Source organism: Lygodium microphyllum, chromosome 7, assembly GCF_053477565.2.
Source record: "Lygodium microphyllum isolate KBCC chromosome 7, Lygodium_microphyllum_v1.1.10, whole genome shotgun sequence".
Classification (NCBI taxonomy): domain Eukaryota; kingdom Viridiplantae; phylum Streptophyta; class Polypodiopsida; order Schizaeales; family Lygodiaceae; genus Lygodium; species Lygodium microphyllum.
The window spans coordinates 154,757,604-154,763,603 of record NC_141141.1 but is presented as its reverse complement, the minus strand read 5'-3'; positions in this window follow the sequence as shown (position 1 = coordinate 154,763,603).

The window sequence follows — 6,000 nt, the reverse complement described above, 5'->3', positions numbered from 1 at the left end:
TCTATAGCTTGTCATTGGTGGTGTTTTATGATCATTTGAACTCTTGAATTCTATATTCATCGATATTGCCTCTCTTGAGGTTTTCCTATGGCATCTGCCCTTGGCAACCTTGAGCCATGCAATGGGAGAGGAACCTCAAGCTTCAATGCATAGGAAGGATCCATCAATCACAAAAATGCCATGGAAACTGTGAAATATAAAGAATCTTTCGGTGTAATCTCAATCCTTTTTGTTTTGGGAGTAATTAGTTTAGAATGTTTTTCTTTAGTAGAAAAGTTGGAGAAGTAAAAGCCATTGGAGTATCTAGTTCTCACATCAGATATAAAGCTTTCTGTGTGGCCTCTTAGGCCTATATGTGGAGAACATGAATGGAAGGCCTCTTAGGCCTATATGTAGAGAACATGAATGGAAGGGAGTCCCTATAAAGGCTATTTTTTTTATTAATCTATTAGGCCATTGTCTAAGACAATAAGGCCGCATAGGCCTTACTATCAATCGTTAGGTTGTTGCCTACTCTAAAGGCCATTCAGGCCTTATAATCAATGTTTTATATTAAGAAAAAAAATGCCTATTAATTGGTCATATAATGTTTGGTAATACAAAGGCCAATAAGGCCTTATTATTGGCCATAAGGCCTTTGCTAATCCAATTGGCCAATAAGGCCTTATTATTGGTCATAGGTTGTTTGCCTGTACTAAAGCCACAAAGGCCTTATTATCAACCATGAGGCCATTTGCCTTGTGTTAAGGCCAAAAATGCATCCTTACTAGTCATGAGGCCATTTGCCTTATAATAAGGTCACAAAGGTCTTATTATTGAACTTGAAGTCATTTGGCAATGCAAAGGCTAATAAGGCCTTACTATTAATTGTAAGGCCATTTGAAGCCATTTAAACAAAGGGTCTTATAATTAGATGTTAGGTTGATAGGCTTAATCCAAGGATATACAATTGGCCAATAGGCCATAAGGCCCAATGTTTCATCACTTGTCTTTTTTGTAAAAAATTTGTTATTTTTTAGGCTATAGCCCACTTGAATTGATCCTAAGGTTGTAACATTCATGCAATGCCACTTGGTCAAATGGCTATTGGCCAACATAAAGGTCTCAAGCATGTGGATGACATCGGCCTAATTAAGACTTAACACTCAACTTAAAGGGGACACAACATACCAACATGCCATCATGGAACAAGGCCATAACTAAAGGTCCTTACAAGGCAAGGGGTCACTGCAAAATTTACCATGCAAGCCTAAGACTTTCTACTCGAATCTAGGGATATAGGTTCATTCAACTAAGTTAGCCACTTGACTCGACGATTAAGAGTGAAAACCATGTAACCAACCAAAGGGGTACCTATTTGAACCACTAGCAAGGGCCAATGCCCAAGGCCAACACATTAGGGCCACAAACCGACACAATAACACAAAAAGCCAAGACTTGAAATGGAGGGCCTACAAGCCGCCCTAGACAATTTGGCGAACACCTAAAAAATCCAAGACCCCATTTCATGTAACTCTTAGGCCAAGGATAAAAGCCCTGGATCTATGTGGACCTTGACAACGAGCACCCAAGGGAGTTGTTTTTGCAGATCACACAACTAGTCTACCCAAGATATTTAGAAAGAAAGCATATAAATAGATGCATGAAAATCTTGTTCAAAGAACCATTGAAACACCCTATCATGTGATAGTTAGTCCTTATTATAGTATAAGGACTAACTATCCTACTTGCAAGAATAAAAACCTTAGGATGCTCTTATTGCAACTATATAGAGGGGACTCAAAGAGTTGGTTCAATCAAGGATATGACAAGAGATTGAGGGAGATCTCACAAATTCAGACATTTGGCATCACAAAGATGAAGCAATAACCCTAATATTGGTGACATGTAGCATGCTAGGAGGTGAACCTTGTAATACCTTGATCCATCAAAGATGGTCTCCTTAAAGTAGCTTGACATTCTTCATTGCTCCTATAAGTCTTGGTAAGTGCAAAAGCAGGTCCTACCTATAGTCCCTAACACTCCTATAACTCTTGCATTGGTGGAATATCAATCCATGGTCATAAGGGAAGATTAACTACTCGACTACATAGTGCTTGAGAGGCTCAATCTAGAATACTAGAAGATGGTTTGACTTGCCACAATACACTACACCCACTTGCTACTAAGGTGATTCCAACTTGACATACGAACGTCACAAATAAGATGTCCCATCGAGTGGTAGACTTGAATTCTTAGTATGGTTAGGAAGAGGAGCAAGAAGTGATCAAGCGTAATCCACTCATAGTGGTGTAGACCTTGACAGTATGGACTGGACACTCAACGCTAGAAAAATCTTGCAAACCTTGAGAGAAACAACTTGTCGAGATAACAAAGAGCACATGCCACGTTAGCCTTTTGTGTATTGAAAGCTCCAACTTGGAGATTCATGTAGCAATTAGCCATCACACAATGACATAAACCATTGGAGTATGAGTTGCATGGAGCTTAGTTAAAAGCCCCAAAAGAATAGAATAGTGCTTAATACACCACCAAGCACAAGACTAAAAATAGTGTGACACGACAACAATGTTTGAGAAGTTGGGGATGCATACCCGATTAGGGATCCATTCACAACTTTTCCTAGCTAGTTGCAGCTCTCCCTAACTGAGACTTAGGAATAGAAGCCTTAGTGCTCAAAAATCTTGTGACTTGAAGCAAATTATAATACGCAATGAGAGAGAGCCACTCTCTTGTGCATCATGGATCACAAGAAATATATTTTAAGAGGTTGAGGCTCATTTTGGGACTCAAGGTACGAGACGCAATGGATTTTTGTGTATCAATGGACATGGTTTCAAGAAAAAATTGCATTGGATTGGAAAAAAGGAAGTTGTGCAAACATATGCAATCTAGAGCAACCACCCAATGTGTGGATTTGAATGCATCGCCCATGTCCAAAGTATCTATAAGAGGGTTCCAACAACCAATAACCCACTTAGAAAGAAATCTCCATAGTGTTCATTAACATGATTAAGAATAAGGAGCTTTATAAAGCACTTACAAGTAGCTTGGGTCTACAAAGAGACACATTAGTCTAAGTTTTCCAAGAGGCAATCTGTGTTGATGCTTGTTGAAGGAGAAGAATGTAAAAGCTATTCAATCAATTGGCATCATTATCACCCATACTAAGAGATCCATGATCCATAGTGATCAACCAATCTTAGATGCTCAAGAGAAGAGGAAGGACATGGACCTCACATAAAAAATGGTAGGACTTAAGATGGAGCTCACTAAACTCAAGACACACTATGACGGTCCATGAGACCATGTGTTCAATGTGTCCATTGTGATGGCAATCGTCTCCTATTAGAATGCCTTGATCCATGACCTCGTACTTGCACAAAATATGGAAGATTTCGACAAGAGGCCATTCATTTCCGCAATTGAAAATAAAGTTGAGAATATAACATTCATTTCCATGATTGAGGATAGAGCAATTCATTTCCACATTTTGTGCAAAAGGCCATTCATTTTTGCAACTATTAAGGAGCCCACCATATTTTCAACTCTATCCTCAATCATTCTATCCCACTTGAACATGTAATTCAACTACAAAAGAGGAGCTTCATTGGCATTTCCAACACCTAATGACCAAGTACTTGTAGCTCCTAGGGTGGATATTAATCTAACAAGAATAGCTAGACCACCTAAGTTCATCATCACTTATCCATTGAATTATTGCTCTTATGCACCTTATGGAATAGCCAATGGGTGACAAAACTTACATGAATTCTTATGTTGCTTATGATAAATAGAGATATTAAATCTTAATGGATTCCAAACCAGTCCCTATTATGGCCTTGGGCAAAGAGCAAGATTGAGGTATAAGAGGAAACCAATCATAGGAACCTCTCATCTGTTGGACTTGCAGCTACCCAACACACATTTCATCGAGATCCCTGAAGAAGTAACAAGAAACCAACCATAGGAACCTCTCATTTATTAGATTTGCAACCACACAAGACATGTTTCATTAAGATGCCTAAAGAAGAAACAAGTCGAATAAGAAAAAAGCCAACCTAAGATGTCCAAAGTGTGGCATCACACACTTGTATGCCAAATGCCCTAGATGATGACTCTCCACTGGCTCGACAATTGTGCCATCAGTACCACTCTAACTCTTTAGTGTCAAAACACCCAATAACAATGCCATCTGTACCACTCAAACTGTTTGGTGTCAAAACACCCAACAATGGTGCCACACCAATTTCCTTGAATGTTATGACTAGACCTCAAGCAAAACAAGTTAGCATTTTAGTACCTCAACTTAGCAACTTAGACACCTCATCCATAAGGAAAAGAAACCAAAAGAAATAAAAGAAAAAAACCGAAGCAATGGATAGTGTCACAATGAAGGCAAGTTCGCAATGTGGAGGGAGAAATGTCTACTCCAAAAATGAAGAAAAGGGGAAACGTAAAAATTGGTATTGAATCAATAATAGAAGATGAGTTACATGACTTCTCAAGTGTATACCCACCCACTTCTCCCATGCATGTCATGTCAACAGGAAATCGAGTGCTAAAGGTGCCACATCAAGAGCCAAGCAACACTACTACTAAACACCAACCAAGCCATAACCATTGGAGGCAGAGTGTTGAAGGGTATAGTAAAGGAAAACAATAATCTCAACCCAAGTTTCCCTACCACTAGGATAGCTAAGCAAAGCCCTACACTTTGGCAAGCATTAAAGTAGTGGATAGAAGAACCAACGTAGCTAGAAATAGCCATCATGCCAGACCACGGCAATGGCATACATATACCTAGCCTAACCCTAAACCCTATGTCAAGAACTCTGTAAGTAAATGCCCTTTGAAAAGGGACAAAGGTACGCACAATTCTTATTGTCGCTACATTAGGGGGCTCAACTCGAAAAGAAATTGTTAACATGGGGGAAGGAGTTAGCATTCTCAATCACCTTGCAATTATGTAGTCTTAGGGTAATCCATTGGTGGAAATTGCACACTTTAATGTTACATTATCCAATGAAACAAAGGTCAAGACATTCGAGGTACTAAAGGATTGGTCTATTAAAATCGTAGGAATCTAGTTCTCTGTGAACTTCATTGTCACGAAAAGCGTGGATTATCATCCCCTACTTGGTCGACCTTGGATGAGAAACACATAAGAAATCAAGGATTGGGAAAATGGTCTAATGTTCTTCAACAATTGCACGAAGGTAGCTAGGATTAAGATGGGCACATGGAAAACCTCAACAGTTGACCTAGATGTCATCTTTACCTTGCTAAAAGGTGATACTAAAATTGTGCCAAGCTATGGCCACTCACAAAATACAACTCCTATCTTGACGATGAGCGAGATTAGTTATATATTCTTGTTACCATTAACTTGTCCTTATCGGATGACAAGAATGACTACAAGAGGGTAGCTGATAAAGTGAGTAATGTGGAAGAACAAAGAGAAGCAACAAACACATAGGGCAAAGACCTACCATCAATCCTAATTTGTGCGATAGCGCGAAGCATAAAAATAGCTCTTGGCATGACCTATCATATGCCTACAAGGAAAGTGGAGCTTATCAAGGTTTTTGACTTTTTTGGAAGTAAAGTATAAAACAGCCCCTGTGGAAACCTAAAACCACTTGAGGAGCCCATGGAAGTTCAATGAGACGATAGAAGTGGACTAAAGTACATGACCTAAATAAACTCTACAATTCAACCCTTCTAGAATAAAGCATTGTTTTGAACAATGACACAATATATCTTATGATGAATTTTTCAATACAATAGACATAGAAGGCAGTGAATTTGACGAAGAAGCCTTAGGGGCTTGAGACTATTGACTATGACACTTATGGATACACAAATAAAGAAAACTATTGTTGATTCTAAATCTATGTAGATGGAATGATTAAAAGAGACTGCGATGGAACTTGGGTGGAGTACCTTGAAGTGCTACATTATGAGCACGTAGGAGAACTTAACCAACTAGTTCTAGTA